Source organism: Tupaia chinensis, unplaced genomic scaffold (genome assembly GCF_000334495.1).
Source record: "Tupaia chinensis unplaced genomic scaffold, TupChi_1.0 Scaffold000275_1, whole genome shotgun sequence".
Taxonomy (NCBI): Eukaryota; Metazoa; Chordata; class Mammalia; order Scandentia; family Tupaiidae; genus Tupaia; species Tupaia belangeri.
The window spans coordinates 978,346-1,000,128 of NW_006159757.1; the positions used below are offsets into that span (position 1 = coordinate 978,346).

The window sequence follows — 21,783 nt, forward strand, 5'->3', positions numbered from 1 at the left end:
ATGCAGGTGAGCTGACCGCCGGGCCCCACAGGTGCCTGCATTTCCATCCAGCTGAACACATGACCTGTAGGAAGTACTTGATTCCCTCCAAGTGTCCTCCTTCTTCCTGCTGTGCTGCTGGGTGCCTCTCTACAAGCTGGGGCAGGAGTGGGGTGAAGGAAGGAGAGGAGGCAGGAGCAAGCTCTATGGGTTCACATCCCTCTTTTCAGAGAGATGCTAAGAGGATTAAAGAGGTAATTGTTACTTCTGGAGCACTTCAGCTATAAGATGCTCTATAAATACCGATAACCACCCCCTCAAGGGAAAGCACATTTCATTACAGTGGAGGTAAATGCAGCATTAGCCTGCAAGAAAGATGGATGTATCCCGGAGCAATGTCTTGCCACCCTACATGGGCCAACCGACTGGCGTAGAGTACCTGCTGAGTGTCATGAGCAACCCACACCGTGTCCTGCTCCAACTGGACACCTGAGCTCCCCGAACTGCCTGGACCCAATGCCTCTCCATTTCCGTGTGGCCATCCAATGTGCACTTATTAAGCACCAACCACCTGCCTGGGTGACAGTAACGACTAGAGGTTAGGTGCATAGGTGCTGAAGCAAGGATGCCAGGTAGGACTCCTGGCTCTGCCCCACTCACCAGCTGTGTGGCCATAAGCAAGTCACTTAATGTCTGAGTTCCTCATGTGTAACACGGGGATAACAATGGCACAAAGTCATTGTGAGGACTCAGTAAATTCATCTGTGCCGAGTGGTTAGACCCCTGCCTGATACACAATAAGGACTATGGAGGGGACTGTGGTAAAACATACCTACCAGATGTATAGAGCCTACGGGATGTTGTGTGATCCTTGAGTATTTCAAACAAGGTTATTCTGGCATGCAAATTTGCAGAATGAAGAAAGGATTAGGCCATCAGGTGTGGGTTGAGCAATTACTTGGTACCCAGATACACATAGAAAATAGACAGGAAGTAGAAGATGAGGCTCCTGACTTTGGAGCTTACTGGAAGCCTGCAATGAAGGGTCATTTAGTCTTCTCCATCTCGAGTGGCCAGGCAGTGGCATTTGGGGGGAGCAGAGAGAATATTTATCATAAATATGGTTGAGAATTGCTGGCATGAAGTTATAACAAACAGTAGTCTGAGTTGCAGTGGATTTTATTATCATTTTAAGTTCAGTGTAGACAGCACCATCTAGCAGCTTCTTCTCCCAGATAGTCCACTGGCCTGAGTACACCTGTGTACAAGTAGGCCAGCAACTCAAAGAAAAGCCTGTCACTTGAAACTGCTACTAGAAGCCCTTGGTCCACCCTGGGCAATGAGCTCTGCAAGGTGGCTTCTGAACTGTACTTTCCATAAACACGGGAGCACACCTGGTGAGACCGACAGGCTCTGATATGAGGTCTTATCCAGCCCCTCAGCTGAGTGACTAAATACTATGCTGCTCACAGCATGGTCCCTAGACCAGCATCTGGAAACACACTAGAAATGCAATTTCTCTGCGCCAGCCAGTGGTATGGTGATTAAGGTGGCTGGATTCCCACATGGCTGAATGTGTGGTTCAAATCCTGGACCAGCAGCTTGAGAAACTCACTGGGTGCATGTGCATACATGTCCAAAATTCCAAAAGGAGGGACCAGCAGTTAGCGTAATGGCTATGTTGCTGGACTCCCATGTAGTCGACCACGGTTCGCGTCCTGGATCTGGTGGCTTAAAACTCATGCCGGGCACGTGTGCATGCATGCCCAAGATCCCAAGAGGAGAATGGAGGAGAAGGGATTGCAACGTGGCCATCCCCCCAGGGAGTGATTTCTCACTTTCTATCTCTCTGTCTCTCTCTGTCTGTCTGGCGAGCGCACGCGCCCTATAGCCAAAAAAAAAAAAAAAAAACCCACACTCTCAAAATCTCAAAAGGAGGGAGAGAGAAAGGAGAAGAGATCATGGTGTGACCATCCCCCATGAGAGAAGCTTTCTGCCCCTTCTTTGTGTGCCCCCCATCTCTCTCTGGAGCTTATGCGCCTTCTGGTAAATTAAAATAAAAAGATTCAAGTTGGGACCAGCAGTTAGCATAATGGCTATGTCGCTGGACTCCCATGTAGTCGACCGTGGTTCGAGTCCTGGACCCAGTGGCTTAAAACTCACGTCGGGCGCATGTGCATTCATGCCCAAGATCCCGAGAGGAGAATGGAAGAGAAGTGATTGCAGCGTGGCCAACCCCCCTGGGGCGGGTGTATGTGTGTGTGTGTGAGTTGATTTCTCACTTTCTATCTCTCTGTCTGTCTCTGTCTGGCTAGCACATAAGCCTTATAGCAAAAACCTCTCCAAAATAAAAAAATAAAAAGATTCAAGTTACAGTATTAATCATCTCATTTTATGAGCATAAGACAAGCTGACTGAGGAGATCAGAAATCTCTGGCAAAACTATCAGAAAAGAAAAGCAATTTCTCCAGCTCCATTCCAGACCTACTGAGTCAGTAACTTGGGGGGGTGGGGCCCAAGAAGCTGTTTTCAAACATGACTTGGGGAGGCTGCTGCATGCTCAAGTTTGAGAGTCACTGGATTTGAAAAAATTACTTGCATTTTACTGAGTCACAGTTCACTCATTCATAAAAGGAAGTTAATATCACTCACCTCATAAGCCTACTGAGAGAAAGAAACAAGAATATACGTCAAACACTTGGTACAGTTTCCCAGATGTGCTAGGCACTCAATACACTGTAACTATTAGTATCATTGTCATCAGTGTCAGTGGAACAGATTTCAAAAGAGCAGTAAATCGGAAACAACTGGGGGAGGCTGAATCCATAACAGCCCAGATTATCAGGACAGTGATTTAGAAGCGAGTCCAGAAGAGAAGCTAAGACGAACTGGTAAACATTACCAGGCATGCCTAAGGGATTTGGAGCCCCCAGTTCTCCAGGACCTGGGTTCACCAACCCATATTACCTGTTATCCAGGTTTCAGAACCCACAAAGTCCTCATGCATCCTGAAGACTTGGAATCCCAGAAAATAAAAATGCACTCCACTTTGTTGTTAAAATAAGGGCACTAGAAGCTTTGAGGAGATGCCTCCAGAGAGAGAACTCAAAAGGTGTTCTGAGCTCAAATTCTGTATTTAAACATCTAATGGATATCTTTAGAATGCATTCTGAATCACTGATGGAGATTTTTAGTAGGAAAAAGTGAATATAAAAAGGCATAATGTCTAGACTGACAGTGTCTGGAATTCAAGATCTGAGAGACCACACTGGAAGAATCTCATCTTGGATTCCATACCACCAGTACCAAACCAAAGGTCATGAGGGTCTCCCAGCAGCCAAATGCACTCGCCAATCATTTCATCTCCTCTGACATCTAATCAGTGAGCGCTTCACCCCTCCTTGCCTTCCCTCTCTTTGACTTCCAAAACACCATCTGTCCTAGCTGGGACAATACTGACCCTCTCTCCTCAACCTTCTCTCTGGGCTCTTCTTTCTAGGCCCAGGTAGCTACCACACTTCATCCTGTCTCTTCCAGCTTGTCCACCAGAATCTTACTCTTTCTACTCTGAAGTGTGCTGTTGTGCATACGAAGATAGAGGAAGGGGACAAAGCTCCAGGTCAGATCATTTCCTAATCTTGGTTCCCACCACTTACTCTTTTCACCTGAGATGGCAGTAAACAAGAAAAAGGACAGTGTTCCATCTCCAGCCTTCCCTTCTTGTCATGTCTTGTATTCTTCCTGGCAATCCCATGCCCCTGGGCATACACAGGTGATGACCTCCACATCTACCTTCAGCCTTAGGTCAATCATAAGCGTTAAACCTTTGCATCCAGTCACTTTCTTTCCTCCACCCGGATGTTCCTTCACCCACATCCCAAGATCAAGATATCTGAGAGTGAGCTCATTATCTTTCCCATAACATTCATTCCCGACTACGCTTTATTCCAGTCCTGTAAGTCACAAGACCTGGAGCAGAGAAAATAGAGAGCTGGGTTTGCTTCAGAATGAGGACTGGCAAGCCTGTTGAGAAGAGATTTATGGGGCCAGACAAAAAAGGGCCAGAAGGAGAAAAGATGTAGTGACTAATTCTGAATCCAAATTCAAAGTAGGGTACAAAAATAGATGGAAATACTCATAACATTTAATATAAAATTTTTCTCCTAGTTTCATTTTTCACCTTCAAAGCAAACCACAAAATATCCACCTCCACTAGATTCCCAAGATAAAAAATCTTGACACAATAAGAGAAACTTTTATAAAGAAATACAACCATCTTGTCTGAATAAAAATCTAAATTCATGCTAATTATACCATATCTTTATTTCATTTTCCAGCTCTATTATATAGTTGCATAGTAATTATCCTTACCCTGCAGATCATCTGTAGGGCCTGTGGAGCTGCAGAGACCCAAAAATACATGCTCTGTGGTTTCCATCTGCCAGCCCTCCTAGTTAATGGTCATTAAGTCAACAGAGCTAAATCTAGGGTTCACTTTAGACTCCTCTCTCTTCCTCATGGGTCACCAGGAAGTACAAACTCAAAGCCCCATAATTCCTAGGTCCTACATGCATTTAAAACAGCTCTCCTTGCCCTTCCCTCTCTCTTCACCTCCTCCAGCACAACCATAGCTCAGGGAGTCATCCTCCTTCAGGAAGCCATCACCTTCTGCTTGGGATGTGCCCACTGTGCTTCCTGCTTAACGTGAGAAGAACCAGTTCCCAAAAAACACTCCTTCTGAAATTCACCTCTAATGTTATTTTCAGTGTGATGCATCTGACACAGTAGAAAAGGAAGGGGGAAAGAAAGACAACTTCTACGTCCATGAACAAACTAATTATGGTTTCCGAACTCAAATCTAGGAAGAGTTAAAATTCATGGGATATTCACAGAACTATAAAAGGAGACTCAAACAGATATTTTATGCATGTTCATAGCAGCATTATTCATAACAGCCAAACAGTGGAAGCAAACCAATTGTCATGGACAGAGGAACAGATAAATAACATGTGTATAACATGTAACACATTATTATTCAGTTCTAAAAAAGAAATTCTGTCATATGCTATAATAGGAGTGGACCCTGAAGACATGCTCAGCAAAATAAGCTCACACAAATGGATACATATTGTATTTTTCCATTTTCATGAGCATCCAAGAGTAGTCAAATTCATAGACAGAAAGTAGAATGGTGGTTGTTAGGGGCTGAGGGGAGGAGGGGTGGGAGTTATTGTTTAATGGACATAGAGTTTCAATTTTGCAAGATGAAAAGAGTTTGAAAGATGAATGATTGTGATAATTATGCAACAACGTGACCATACTTAATGCCACTGAATTATTCACTTGAAAATACTTAATAAAGCTTGTTACATATTGTTTATGTTAGCTTATTGTTTACCTCAATAATAAAAATGGTTTTTAAAAACAAAAACAAGGCCAGCTGTGCATGTGATGGTTAAGGTGGCTGGATCACACATGGCCCCTGAGTGGTCTGAGTCCCTGACTCAGCAGCTTAAAAAACATGCTGGCTACACATGCATGCATGCCCAAAATCCAAGAGAAGAATGGAAAAGGGATTGAGCCATAGCCATCTGCCCAGGGAGTGCTTTCTCACTCCCCTAACCTCATGTCTCTCCAGAGACTGCACACACCCTATAGCAAATTTTAAAACAACAACATAAGAAAAGAAAAGAAGAGAAGAGAAGAGAAGAGAGGAGAAGAGAAGAGAAGAGAAGAGAAGAGAAGAGAGGAGAGGAGAGGAGAGGAGAGGAGAGGAAAGAAAAGGAAAGAAAAAGAAACCATCATGGAAGAAACCATCAAGTAAGAGATACTAGTTAGAGACACAGTGTCACAGACCAGTCTGTTGCTTTCTCCACACCCCCTTTCTTCCAGCGAGTCCCCAAAGTAATTCTTAGTTGAATCACCAGACCCACCTTGGACCAGAAGCAGATGGGAAATTCAAAAGAACTCTAATTCATATAAACACATTTATTATTTATTTCAAACATAAAATTCTATTAGCATCTAGGATATCTTCTGTTACAAACTAATATGGTTTTAAGAAAAGGTTCCAGAATCTCCTGTTTGTATACACAATTCTGATAAAGAGGTTCTAAAAGAATCTTGTACCAGGTTCCTCACAAAAACTACAAGGTATTTCTAACAGTCTTCTTGATTCAAGTCTCCACTTGACTTGAAAGATAAAGAATGGCCCGGATAGATTTCAGATCATTTCCCCAATCCTCTACGGCCTTCTATTGCTCCCAGAAGCTAGCAGGATGAGTCCAACTCTAGAGTGTGACAAGCAGCAAGCTGGGTGGCTAGGAAAGCCAGCTCAGCCATCTAGTCACCCGAGTAGACTCCACGGGCTTGAAGCTTGGCTCTGCACCCTGCTGCTGGATGATCACACACAGCTCGGCCTCTCTGGCCTCAGTTTTTTTCATCTGTAAAGTGGAGACAATTGAGTTCCTACCTCTTAGAGTTGGTAAGAAGATTAAATAAATTAATATCTATAAAATGCTCAGAGCTATCTTGCCCATAATAAGGACCATGTCGGGGTTAACTACTGTTATTGTAACAAAGAGGGGTCTTCATAATGTGGGCACAGCCTACTTTTCCCAAAGGCAACTTCTGCCCGGATTGCTGATCATCTCTGCTAGCCTCTCTTCACCAACATGCCACACTAGCTATGTCTCCAGCTTCTGTACCTGCTGTTCCTTCCACTTGCATGCCCTCTTCCTTCCTGCCCCACATTTGCCTGGTAAACTCCACAATGGGCATCAGTATACCACTGACGGCTTTCCTGAGTGCCAATCAGATTTATGCTCGCTTTCCCCTGTGTTTCCACTGACCCCTGCTCACCCTGGGTACTCATCTGCTTCCCTGGCTCTCTGGGCTCCTGAAAGGCAGGAACTGGGCTGGTCACCCTTATACAGTAAGCCTCCAGCAAAGGCCTGCTATATAGAAGATGTTCAATAAAAGCTGAGCGAATAAATGAATGAACGATGAACATAAAAAGAATGAGACTGAAACTAAGGATGAAGGAAAAGGAAATAACAACCTGACAAGCAAGGCACGCTAGAATGAAGTGCATGAGGTCTCCTTTCATAGAAGAAGGGGTGTGCTTAACTGAGAGAAAGCAGCGCAAGGTTTTTAATCACAGGAAGGAGAGAATTGCAAGACACGTGAGGAGGTGCAATCATTGATGTTGCACTCCGACCACCTGAGGACCATAGGGTTTCCCAGGCCTAAGCATCAAAGCATATGATCAACTTAGAAACTGTTAAATTAAACTACTTTGGCCTAAAACAGACACTGTACTCTCATACTTGGATTCCAATGGATGGGCTGAAAACATACATGTTAAGTGTTTTTCTGAGCTGGAGCTAGGTTACAGCCAATCACAGCAGCTAAGCTTCAGTCAGTCACAGGCATCCTGCCTTTTAAACCATGTTAATACAGACAAACTTGAGAACATAACCAATGATTTCTCTACCTTACTTATGTATTTGTTTGTTTGTTTGTTTGTTTTTGTATGACACTTCTCCCCACCCCCTCCTTTTTTTATTTTTAAGAGAAGTTTTTGCTATGGGGCATGTGCACTCACCAGAGAGACAGAGAGACAGAAAGCAATAAATCACCCCCCAGGGAGGATGGCCACACCGCAATCCCTTCTCCTCTATTGTCCTCTTGGGATCTTGGGCATACAGGCACACGCATGTGTTTAAGCCTCCGGGTCCAGGACTTGATCCACAGTCGACTAATGGGAGTTCAGCAACATAGCCATTATGCTAACTGCTGGTCTCCTCCCCCCTTTTTTTAAAGAATTTTTTTTTACTTCATTTATTTATTTATTCCAGAGAGGGACAGAGAGAGAGAAAGCAAGCTGCCAAGTCTCGAACCACAGTCAGCCATGTGGGAATCCAGCTCCCTTAAACACCACACCACCTGCCTGCCCCCAATGCTTCCCCTTTTACTGCACATGTCACTTTCCTGTTCAATCAACTTAGGTGCAGAGTTGACCATGACAATGGCCGGAAATGTCTGGAAGTCCCAGGACAACTGCCCAATTTAAATCATGTTAAGATTTGTTCTATTAAAACTCTATTAAGTTGGCTGGTTTATTTTTCTTTTAACAAAACAAATAAACACGGAGCCAGTAGGTGGCATAGTGGTTGTGACACTGGACTCCCACATTGCCAATAGCAGTTTGGGTCCCGGACCCAGTGGTCTGAAATTCACACTGTCTATGAGTGTGTGCCTAAAATCCCTAGGAGAGAATGGAAGAGAAGGGATTGCACCATGACCATCCTCCCTAGGGGATGATATCTCACTCTTTCTCTCTCTGTCTCCAGTGAGTGCATGCACTCTATGGAAAAAAAAAATCTCTCTTAAAAAGAGAAAGAAAGAAAGAGAGAGAGAGAGAAGGAAAGAAGTAAAGCGAGAGAGAGAGAAGTTGGCTGGTTTATTTTTCTTTTAACAAAACAAATAAACACGGAGCCAGTAGGTGGCATAGTGGTTGTGACACTGGACTCCCACATTGCCAATAGCAGTTTGGGTCCCGGACCCAGTGGTCTGAAATTCACACTGTCTATGAGTGTGTGCCTAAAATCCCTAGGAGAGAATGGAAGAGAAGGGATTGCACCATGACCATCCTCCCTAGGGGATGATATCTCACTCTTTCTCTCTCTGTCTCCAGTGAGTGCATGCACTCTATGGAAAAAAAAAATCTCTCTTAAAAAGAGAAAGAAAGAAAGAGAGAGAGAGAGAAGGAAAGAAGTAAAGCGAGAGAAAGGAAGGAAGGAATAGACACATGAAGTCAGTTGTGTGGACAGCATGTCATCTGCGTCTTGAAATGACCTGACCCCTTAGTACAGGTATAGTTTACAGTATACTGGACAATGGGAAAGGGTGAAAAGGGCAGAGATCTCAGATTAAATAGGGAATCACAGCCAAGCACATAACCAGCGTTTCAACATGTCTCTCCTTAGTATCAGGCTGGCAGTAAAGGAAGAAACCTGATGTGCGTTGAACAGGTGGTGAGATGGGGTTGGGGCGTGTGCTCTAGTCCAGCCACTCTTGAGTCTCAGGAATTCATGAGCTGAAGGGCCCTTGGCTGCACCTTGACAGCCAGGACAGCTTTGGACTTGTTAATCCTCAGGCTTGGCTGTCGAGCTCCAATCAAAAGACCCAGGACATGTTTCACGTGGTCACCTCAAATATAAAGCCAGTCCCACCCTTCACTAAAAAAACAGGTCCACCACTTTGAATAAGGTGCCGTTTGCAGTCGGACATCTGCATAGGGAGCATGAAGGTCTCACACCCAAAAGTCAATATAAAAGAGTACCACAAAGGAAGCATTGATCCAGACCAGGAGCTAACCCCTGCCTTCAAAGAGTGGCAATCTTCTTTTCTGTAGCCTCAAGGAACATGTGCTCAGGGAGAGAATTAGTAATCAATGAATGGGCACTTGGCCTCCAGCTTCTGATCAATATCAGCAAAAGAGAAAACAGAACTAAGAATAAGCAAGTGAAAAACTAATGTAGGAAAAATATGGGAGGCAGGGGGACAGGGAGGAAAAAAGGAAGATGAGAAGATGCTAATGGTATTCTGACCAAAAGAAAGTAGCAGACCAAGACCCCTGGGGCAGAGCACCCACCTATACCCACACCCACACACACACACCGTGGCACTGCTTAACATAGGAGTGGCACTGCACTGGCCAGGAAGTACACTCATTCTAGGGTTTCTTGGGACTCAAAGGCATGTACAGTATTGTGGGGGGAAATGTACGATATGAGCAAATGTCCAAGATACGTCATTTAGTGGAAAAATGAAAAAAAAATATGATATGAAAGTAATTATGTTAACTACTTATGCACAGAAAAAACCTGAGAAATACACCAAAAAGTAAACAGTGGTTATTTCTAAGAGCCAATGTTTATATTTTTATATTTTTAATATTTAATTCTTTATATTCTTATATCATACAAAGATAAAAAGTAGCATACAATTTAAAATGTAGGCCTGTATGAACTACATAGAAAGTCAAAGTTTTCAAAAAGCATTATAAAATCTTACATCATCAGTATCGAAATGCAGACCTCAACCTATCTGTTTATACAATAATGGACTTTTTTTTAAAGAATTATTTTATTTACCTTTATATTTTTTGAATGTTTGACCAGAGAAGGACAGAACGAGAGAGAGAGAAAGAGAGAGAGAGAGAAAGTGAGAAAACAAGCCACCAAGTCCTGGACTTGAACCATGGTCGGCCATGTGGGAGTCCAGTGCCCTTAACCACCATGCCATCTGCTGGCCCAAATAATGGAAATTTTTTTTTTTTTAGAGGTTTTTTTGCTATAGGGCGCATGCGCTTGCCAGACAGACAGAGAGAGACATAGAGACAGAAAGCGAGAAATCACCCCCCAGGGGGGATGGTCACGCCGCAATCCCTTCTCCATTCTCCTCTCGGGATCTTGGGCACGCACGCACATGCGCCCGGCGTGAGTTTTAAGCCACTGGGTCCGGAACGCGAACCGCGGTCGATTACATGGGAGTCCAGCGACATAGCCATTACGCTAACTGCTGGTCCCAGTAATGGAAATTTTTGAGATGGTCTAAAAAACCTAATTATCTGGTTGTTTACTAATATGTGAATATTTGGAATTATTTAGGCATATCTTCAGATCCAAAGGAAAACCTAAAACCATCAGGCAAAAACTTGCTGTCCTTTTTTCTGGTATTCATACATTTATAAAAATACCAGAATATGCTCTAAATAAAATGTTCAATACTTATAAAGAATAATAACCTATTAAACAAAAAAGTGACGACAGGAAAAAATTAGCCAAGAAAATCAAAGAACTGATTATATACAATAAATATACAGTGACTTAACATATGCACTTTCCAAATCCCTTGAAAGGGGCCATTTAAACTAAATCATTCACCAAGTAAAATATAACATTATTTTCTCCAGAAAATACAAATTTAAAAACTAGATTCTTGAAATCTTATGAAATAATATTACACTATACGTGCTTTTGCCAAAGCTTTTTATTATACTAGCTTTTCCTGGAAAAAAGTTCTCAGGGTTTCCACATGGTAAGCTGTTGTTAGTTATGTGTTTATGAATTAGTAATTCCTGGGAAAGGTGTGTCTTTTATTTTCCATGTCTGTGGCAGACTGTAGCAAATGGAGTGAGAGAATATGATGCAAATGTCACTTTCCTTGGCTAGGCCCAAGTGGAGGCAGTAAATGTATTGCTGCCTATAAACCCCAAAGAGCAGGCTTAGCTCACAGGAAAGTGTTAACACCATGAGTTATTTGCATGGGCTGAAATCCAGACATTTTCTAAGTCTATATGGAAAGGGGAAGGGAGGAGGAAACTATCTGCCAACCTAGAATGCCGGATTTAGTTCAGGAGTGTACAGATGCTGGGTGGCTTTTCTCTCCCTAAATAGAAACGGGGCCATGCTCCCATTCAGAGGGGCCCCTTTACACTCAGCAGGTAGTAAACTTCAAGGATCCCAGAATACAGCAAGCTCCTTGCCCTAGACAGCACCACCACAGTCCTTTCCTCACTGCAGTTCCTTTTTATCTGGGGAACTGCAGGTCTTCATTCTCTCAAATCTCTCCCTACGGAGAAACTCAGTTGATTTCTATTGACATTAATTATCCACCTTTGCCCAAGCATGATTCTGTGTGGGCTGCTGAGGGTAGATGAGATTTGGAACTGGAAGAGGCTGCTAAATAATGAGTAAAACGAAACACCACTGGTCCTCCAACACCTAATTATTTGCTTGCCTAAATCCAATAAGAAAAACAACCACATAAAAGAAAAGGATGACAGAGACAGAAACTAATTCTTCTCAAAGCTTCTGGAAATTCTGGTTCAGAAAAAGGGAGGGTGTGGTCAGGGATTTGGGTACAGACCAGACTTAGGGCCCTTGCAAGTCTAAACTACTCCACACAGCCCAGCTTGGTGGCCTAGTTGGTAGCAAACTGAACAGCAATACTGGGAGCCACATGGTCCTCTGTGGGTTCAGATTCCCAGTTGACATGAAAATGCACCAGGCATGTGCACAACTGCCCAAAATCCTGACAAGCTAGAAGACTGGCCAAAGGGGTTCATGGAATGACGGTGCCCTGTCAGGGGTACTTGTCTCTCTCATACATGCGCACACTCTGTAACATGAATAAAAGAAATAAAACTCCATATGTTCCCAGCATGTCAGCTGTAGGCTAGTGGAAGAGTAGTGTCCTGAGAGGAATGGATGGGAAGGACACCCACCCATCAGGGGGCTCGCCTGTCCCAGAAAAAGGCAAAACTATCTCTAATATTCTCAGAAAAGGAACAGTGATGAGAGAAAATGGGGCTGCAAAATGGTCATTTATTGTCCTATACCCCATGCTGCCCTGGGAAGGCTGCTCCTCTCCCAGGGGGTTCTCCCCTCATCACTCCAAACACACCTTTCTGCAGCTAGGAAAACTTCACTGCAATGGATGCCCAAGAAAGCTTGGGTCCCACCTTTGCCTCAGGAGCCCCCAACCTGGCTTTTAGTCCTCCCATCACACTTCATCATTTAGAAATCACTAACAAAACATATCTGAATAGAATCGGTGGCTCATCTGAATGACATGGGTGGGCTGTACCAATTCCAGTTCTGATACTGTACTACGAATTTGTAAGATATTACCTACACTGAGGGAAACTAGAGAAAGCGTACCCAGGACCTCTCAACAGCGTTCTTACAATAAATCTACAATTACCTTAACGAAACTGTCCATTAAAAAAAAAAAAAACAAAACCAAAACAAAACCAAAAAACTCAAGAACATGTTGTATAAGCATCACGTAAATAAAAACCACTCGAGAGGTCCTTCTACTTTGAATGGTTATACAAGCTGAGCCTGACTTCTATAAATATATCTGCAGTTCACTTATTCAACAAATATGTATGTCATCCTTACAATATGCTATGCCAGACATTATGAGAACTGTATCACTAATAGGAATATCTCAGAAAATAGTGATGAGAGAAAATTCATTTAGGTAGACATCATGCACATGACAATTTCATTTTTTAACAGAGGCAAAAATGTTTAGAAATGCATGGAATAACTGCACTATTTAGGTTGGAACGTGGCCCAAGTAACAATTTTTCAATTACCTAAGTCTCCACTATCAAGACAGGAAAGTGGACACCCAACAATCAACTCCTGGTATTGGCTACACGTTTCAATGTCCCGGCAGCTTCCCATTCCTTCTGCTCTTCCGCATAGTAAAGATAAACAAATTTTTCAAGGGGCAAAGGAACAACCAGACTTTCAACCTGAAATGGAAGGCAGCCTCATGGTATTTGTTGTGCTCCAAAATGAATTATTAAAACTGTGTGCCTTGGGAACCAGCAGTTAGTGTAATGGCTATGTCGCTGGACTCCCACGTAGTCGACCGCAGTTTGCGTCCCAGACCCGGTGGCTTAAAACACGCTGGGCGCATGTGCATGATCCCAAGAGGAGAATGGGGGAGAAGGGATTGCGGCGTGCGTGACCATCCCCCTTGGGGGGTGATTTCTCGCTTTCTGTCTCTCTGTCTCTCTCTGTCTGTCTGGCGAGCGCATGCGCCCTATAGCGAAAAACCTCCCCAAAAAAAAAAAAAAAAAAAAAAAAACTGTGTGCCTTTTAGCCAGAAAGTTCCAGAGATCTTAAACAAGCAATTGTACCTCTAACCATGATGGTTCTAACATTTTCCTTCATTTGGAAGCTATTATTTGTCTGGACCAGACGTATTCCTCAACTATTACTGTAAACAGCCCTCAGTAGCTACCATGGGTGACCTTCCTAAATCACAAAAAGCCCCAGGGATAGAGCCTTCCCAAAGGGCAAGGGCTTAAAAGACAATCCTCCTTGCCATATTAATTGCTGGTTGTTCTTATCAATGTACTTTTAATCCATTATCTCATTTCCTACTCACAATATATCCTACCCAACATAGAAAGGACCTCATCTTTTTTTTTTCTTCCCCTAGAGGGCATGTGCTCTTGCCAGAGAGAGACAGAGAGAGAGGGAGAGGAGAAAGTATTTCCCAGGGGAATCACACAGCAACCCCTCCTCTTCACCTCTCCCTCCTTTTGAGATTTTGGGCACAGGCACACACACACACACACACTGTGTTTCTCAAGCCCCAAGTCCAGGACTCAAACCATGTGCTCAGCCATGTGGGATCTAGCTGCCTTAACTTCCACACCACGGGATGACCTGACCTCATTTTTTAAAAGGAACTAAGATTAACTCTCTCAAATACTTGTCAATTCTTGGTTACTCAAGAATAGATAATTCAAAAGATTATTTCAGCCTTTATCTGGTCTCTTGCTATCTGCTTCCAGCAGAGAGGAAGGCAGCAATATTTTTAAAAAGAGAGTTTGGTGGGACCAGCAGGTGGTGTAACGGTTACATCGCTGGACTCTCACATAGTCAACAGAGGTTCAAGTTCTGGACCCAGCAGTTTAAAACTCACACCGTGTGCATGTGTGTGCTTGCCCAAAATCTTGAGAGAAGAATGGAGAAGAAGGGATTGCAGGGTGGCCATCTCCACTGGCAATGATTTCTCACTTTCTGTTTTTCTCTGTCTCTCCAGAGAGCTCATGAGCCCTATAGCAAAAATCTCTCTAAAAAGAGAGAGAGAGAGAGAGAGTTTGGAGACCAGCAGATGGTGTAATGGTTACGTTGCTGGACTCCCATGTAGTCGACCACAGTTTGAGTCCCAGATCCAGTGGCGTAAAACTCAAGCCAGGCACTTGTGAATTTGTGCCCAAAATCCTGAGAGGAGAATGGAGGAGAGGGTATTGTGGGGTGGCTATCTCCCCTGGGGTGTGATTTCTTGCTTTCTGTCTTTCTGTCTCTTCAGTGAGCACACACACCCTATAGCAAAAATCTCTCTCTCTAAAAAAAAGAGAGAGCTTGGGTCATCCAATAGTGACTGAGGCAGCTGGATCCCACACGGCCAACTGCGTAGTTCAAGTCCTAGACTGGGTGGCTTGGAAATGTGCTAGACATGTGTGTGTGTGCATGCCCAAAATCCCTAGAGGAGAATGGAAGAGAAGGGACTTTATCATGGCCATCTCCCTTGAGAGATGATTTCTCTCTCTCTTCCTCTCTCTCTCTCTCTCTCTCGCTGGCAAGTACATGAGCCCTATAGCAAATTAAAATAAATAGCTATATAGAGTTTGGGTCCTGAGTCACAGAGATGTTCAGCCTCTCTGAACCTCTCTTCTCACCTGTGATGTGGGTAGCACCACACTATAAGGACAAATCAAACACGACCTGGATAGAACACATGGTCACTACCCAAACACATTACCTCTCTGAAGCTTGTTAAAAGATGTTTTTTTAAAATAAGATTGGCTCAGTAGAAATAAAAACTAACAAACAAAGTGAAATTTTTGGATTGTCAGAGAATTTTAATTATCTGCAAAATCTCTGAATTCATGGGTAATTGGGGACTATCTATAATTAGCAACTGCTACAGAAATGTCCAGATGAGCAGGATTTTTTATTTTAGTTTATCTGAGTTGGTAAAGAAATGCTGCCCCATTAAGTATCTTATCCTTCTATTAGAAAGCCACCATTAAACCTCTGCACGTAACTGAAATCCACAAACTCTGAATCCTGCATGAGGATGGATAAACTCAAGTTCTTACCCACCATTCTCGTCAGATTTCCACATGATGGCTGCAGATGCAAACACAGAATTTAGGATTATTCCTGCTTAATCTTCAGAATGACTGGGAATATATGTGCTACTGAATCTAAGGTTCTACTTAAGAGAATTGGCTTATGAAGGTAGCCATCTGTAAGTGGCCTATTTCTAAGAATATAAAATACAGCAAAACAGATTTCAGATTAACGACCACTCCTTTCTGCCTTGTCAGACATTAGCCACTAATGCTGAAACTCTCTAGTTATACTACATGCCAGGGGTATGTGAAGCCCCAAGACCAAACAGCATGCCTTCCTAGAACACCCGTCCTCAGCACATGTCTGCAAAACACCTGGAAATGTCCACATCTATTTGTTTTCTACTCTCTGCACTTACAAGAGCACTGCGGAATGCTGAAAAGTGCTACTGCTTTTTTTGGAGAGATTTTCGCTATAGGGCGCGTACGCTCGCCAGAAAGACAGAGAGAGACAGAGAGACAGAAAGGGAGAAATCACCCCCCAGGGGGGATGGCCATGCCGCAATCCCTTCTCCTCCATTCTCCTCTCGGGATCTTGGGCACGCACACACATGCACCCGGTGTGAGTTTAAGCCACCAGGTCCGAGACTCAAACCGCGGTCGACTACATGGGAGTCCAGCGACATAGCCATTACACTAACTGCTGGCTCCAAAAGTGCTACCGTTTTTTTAAAGCTTATTCATTTATTTCTCCCATGAGAGAGAGAGAGAGAGAGAGAGAGAGAAAGAGAGCAAAAGTCACCCTCCCAACAGGGTTCTCACACTGCAATCTACCCCCAGCCTCAGTCGGCCTGGATTGTAGGCATGCACACACGTACCCAATGTGCACAGGCAGACCAAGAACCAAGAACCTTCCCATGTGGGTTCAGCTGCATTTACTGCTGCACTACCATCTGGCCCCAAATACCAATTTATTGAACACCCATTTGCCACACCTATGCTGGGTGATTTTTCATAGACTATCCTATTTAATTTCTTACTCAATGATCACAGGAAGAAGATGGGAGAAAAGGCGGTGACTTTTATTATTATTTTGAGATACATTTTTACTAGGTTTCAAATTCAGCTAAGAATTTGTATAACATCCTTCAAGTACTAGCCTTACATGGGGAGAAAGCACCAAGACCTTGGTAGTGAAAACCCAACAAGAGCAACCTCAGAGGTAAGAAAATTGGTTAACATAGAAACATATGTGCTGGCAGATTATGAATTCTTGTTTACTTAAAAATATAAATCTTTAAACAAATTATGAACAAATACCCAAATTTACTAACAACTAAAATACCCATACACTACTCTACTGACACATGATACATATAAATTTTTAAAGTCTTAGAGCTTATTTTCATTCTCTAATACAAATAGTCAAAAAAAATAATAAGTTTGCTCTTATTAGCCTTATACTCCAGATGCAAATTTGAAACTGACTTTTGATTAGAGACATCCATTCTCTGGTATGGAACTCGCTTCTTCCCAGTCAGATGGCTCCTGTCTATCCTGCTGTTAAGCTCCACCCTCCGGGCAGTTCTCACTAACACCCTTTTGCTCCTGAGAGGACTCCATTCATTACCTTGACTGGTTAGAAATAAAAGCTCTATGACTCAAGTAAGCCCACCGAGACTGTTAGGTCTGATTTTTTACCTTTTTATGGTTAATAACACATACTACACAATACAATATGCAAATATCAACTCTTTATTGTAGCTGTTCTTGTTACTATCAAATTTTACACCAATTCTGCCTCACTGACTTGAGACTCACAGATATGGTTAAATGCTTATAAGCATTTATATTTGTTTAAAAATCATAATGGGCCATAAATACAACTTGTCCATTCAGGAAAATATTACCATAAAAGACCCTATTTGTATGTTTTTTTAATTAACTGAATTTGGGCTTTCAGAGACTACTACAACTATTGGGAGAATAAATTCATCTTCTTTCGTTTACTCATGAGGGAGTTAGGGATCTTTCCATGTGCGGAAGATGCAAGAAAGAAGCCATGGCTGGAAATATTCTGGTGAAGTGGACACCAGTGAGTAGTGATCACTGTGTATTTAGAAAACAGGGAGTTGCTCCCAAGAAGAGAAGTCCTTGGTTTCTGTGATGAGAAACAAACTTCTCCCTAAAGATGTGTAGCAAAACACCGCCATCATACTCAATGTAGTTCGTCATACAAAGAGATAAATTGGCTATAGTCATAGAGGAAGTGCTCCTAAAAATAACTGAAATAGTTCCCCACTGCTGCACACCCTTTGGGTATCTTACTTCAGAATGTCTCATTAAACTGCTGCCTCTAATGGTGAAAGGCATTACAGAATCTGACGACTTGCCCTGAATTTCCCATCGATTGTCCTTTGTCACCTTTGCTTCCCTGTTGTTCCTATTACCTGTTAGAAAAGTTAATTCAGAAAGAGAATACAAGACATTTCTCCTCGCAGTTGCCACATGCTTTGCTACATCCTTGAGTACAGCTGCTTAACGCAAATCTAACATTTCTTTTTTTTCTGGCAAGCTTGTCTCACTCTGCTAATGATAGCAAACGTGAGCAGTCACGTCATCACAGACTAGTTCTAGATGAGCCAGTGATGCTGTCAAAGCCAGCAGAGTAAAAGAGCTTGTGTGGCCACTGCCTACCTCTTGTCTTTATCTAACAGGAAGGAAACATGGCACCTTCTTAAGCCCACTTGAGGTTCCAGGATGCTGGAAGACAGGATGCTCTGCAGGGTTCTGGATTTTCATCTGGAAACCTCCTTGAGTACACTGGACATGTGCGTGCCCATGATCCAGGGCTGGCTGAGGCTGAGGGCAGATCGTGGCATCAAGACCCTATGGGGAATACTGTCCTCCTGTCTTTCCCTCTGTGTATTGATCATGGAAGAAATAAATAAACTTAAAACAATAATAGGGAAATATAATGACAAGATTCCATTATCATTTTTGGTACATTTCCTGGTAACTCCTGGGGCATTACCCTACTACACTTTGGAGTGAAATTCACTGGGATTATGAAATAAGAACCAGTGTTACTCTGGAACTTTTTAACCCTTAAAACAAATTGGACTTCTGGTGCTTTTAAAACTAAATTATAAGTCTAGAAATGTTAGTGAATAAACTAGTTCCATAGCAGATAGAGTTATAGTGTGGACTGGTTGTCAGGAAACTCCCAGATTCCCAGCTTCAGTTGTCCAGACTATGTTGTTCTTCCTTCATTCTGAGCAAAACTTAGCTATTCTTGTAAACTGGAGATGCAAGCAGTGTTTTAAACACTGCTTTTTCCTGGGGTTTTGATCTTTGTTTCTCATTATTTCTCAAGTTTCATCCAAAAAACTTTTGGGGAGAGGTTTTTACTATAGGGAGCATGCACTTGCCAAACAGAGACAGAGAGAAAGAGAGAAATCACCCCCAGGGGGGATGGCCATGCCACAATCCCTTCTCCTCCATTATCCTCTCAGGATCTTGGGCACACACGCACATGTGCCAGGCGTGAGTTTAAGCTGCCAGGTCTGGAACTCGAACCACGGTCGTCTACATGGGAATCCAGCGATATCGCCATTACACCAACTGCTGGTTCCAAGTTTCACCAAAATTTAACTGAGCCCAAAAAGACAGAGAAAATCTTCTCTGTAAAATATCATTTCATCACAGAAACTTTTAAAAATAACTATGTTGGAACCAGCAGATGGAGTAATGGTTAAGTCACTGGACTCCCACGTAGCAGATTCTGGTTTGAGTCCTGGACTCAGCAGCTTAAACCTCATGCTGGGCATGAGTGCATGCGTGTCCAAGATCCTCAGAGGAGAGTGGAAAAGGGATTGCGGTGTGGCCATTCCCCTGGGCGGGAGGTGATTTCTCACTTTCTGTCTCTCTAGTGAGCACACACACCCTATAGCAAAAATCTCTCTGAAAGAAAGAAAAAAAAAGAAAGAAAGAAAGAGAGAGAAAGGAAGGAAGAACGAAAGAACGAACTCTGTTAACCTTTCTCTGACAGAGAAACTGTGAACGAGAAATCTGTGAGTAAAAGACCAGAATAAGAGAAAATAAATAGACAGGAGATATAGGTTTTAAATATCTACTGTGGAAATACCTCCATGAGACTTTCAGACAATGACTGTCATGAAGATACATGAATTATGAGGCCTATGCGGTTTATCTGGGTATGTGTGAGTTTCTCCATTATTCTGTAGCTAATAGGTAATCGTAACATTTAAAAACTACTCCTTGAATGGAAAAAAAAAAAGAAAGACTTGTCAAAGTAATTTCTTGCCCATCTAATAACCTGTTGTTACAGTCACAAGTCATAAATATATCTGATATATTCACAAGGTATCCCTACTGTTGTGAAAACAGATTACAATAGTCAAATCAACTTTTTATTTATTCAGTTAAATACTAGTCTCTCGTCAACATAGTTTTAGACTAGAATACAGTGATCTATCATCACATGGTCTTTATTTGAAACTTAACAGAAGGGATAATTATTATAGTAAAATGAAATCTTGACTGCTGTGGCAAAAGATTAAATGTGAGAATTTACACCCCTTTCTTACCTCATGTGCAATGATACTGTTCATGAGTGCATCACAAACACATGGGGATATATACATCAGCAATTGTCCTCCCCACTGCCCTCAGCATGGACTCCTCTTACCCCTCTCTATGCTCCAGCCACCAGAGCCTTCTCTTCCTGTTGTCTGCCATCCCTTCAAGAATGCCAGGTGCTCCTGGAAATCTAGTAATTGAACACTCCTGATGACAGAGGTACCTCAGCATCTAAAATAGCCTCTGGCATGTCGGAAGGGCTCAATGAGCATTTGCTGATTGAATGAAGCTACTGAGGTAGCTTCTGAGAAAAGAAATAGAGTGGACGGTCTCACCCTTTGACTATGCATTCAGCCACCTTCACTTTCTATGGCCTGCTCTTGGTTTCCTACAATGTCAATGGCCTGACGGAATAGCTTCACTTTGTTAGTTCACTGGTTGCTTTTTTGCATGATTCAAAGGTCAACCCAATACAAAAAGATCCATGCAGAGGAGTCATTCCTGTACCTAATCTTAATCACTCACTTCCCTTCTGCCTACCACAGATAAGCATTTTTATTAATGTATTGTTTATACTTCTAGTGTTTCTTGATATGAATACAAGCAAATTCACATGTATATGGTTTCCTGCCTCACCTTTCATATACCAAGGGTAGCATACGCTATACACTATTCACCACCTCACTTTTTTCACTTGGCAATATACTTGGCAATCTTTCCGTATCTGAACACAGATCTTCACTGTTCTCTTTTAACAAGTGCATAGCATTCCGTTGTAAATACATGTCACTGTCCTTTTAACCAGTCCCTTTTCAATTGACAGACACCTGACAGCTTCTGATATTCTGGTATTATGCACAAAGCCTCAATGTATTTGCTACAAGTGCAGGTTTATCTGCTAAAATAAAAATTCCCAGAACAGGACTGCTGGGTCAAAGGCTAAGTTCCCACTGCCAGATTCCTCAGTTGTAAAGTTGTTCAAAAATATTGTTAGGTGCTAGAAAGAGGTGGCAATAGTTTTAATATATGTGTGTGCTGTAGGTCCCTAAAATGTTTTCCATTCTTTTCAGGGGATTGTTATCCTAATTCTTGACTTTCCAAAAACACAGACTTTGAACACTTAAATCAATGCAGCATCCCCCAATCGTGGTCTGAGTTCACTGTATTAATCCCTGTGTTATTTGCTTCCATCAGTTCTTTTAGGCTAACAGATTTTCCTCTTGGAGGAAAATAGTCCCTCTAAGGAAGCCTTGAATGCGTAGTTAATATGGGCAGGATTAAATTTTTATGAAAGTATTCAGGGATTCTAAATCAGCAGCATATCTTTTTTTCATCACAATACACAAAATGACATGAAAAAATACATAAATGAATATTTAACAACCTTATTCATTCTAATTCAGGGGATCCCCAAAACTAGTTTATATTCTCAGAGTTTTTAGTAATTCATGACTTTTTTTTTTTACAGTGAGACTCTATTATTAGAAAATGATGCTTGCTTGCAGAATTCATAAAAAGGTTCT

General features: G+C 42.4%; 1 protein-coding gene and 1 non-coding gene across 4 annotated transcripts in view; both read right to left on the reverse strand.

The window, feature by feature from the left end:
• The window catches only part of CAMK1D (calcium/calmodulin dependent protein kinase ID), a 483,186-nt gene that overhangs the window by 358,557 nt on the left and 102,846 nt on the right, over positions 1–21,783 (reverse strand). The window lies entirely within an intron of this gene.
• Positions 21,240–21,367, reverse strand: LOC114008048 (U6atac minor spliceosomal RNA). The gene has a single exon (XR_003549617.1). It is a non-coding gene; the product is annotated as a U6atac minor spliceosomal RNA (small nuclear RNA).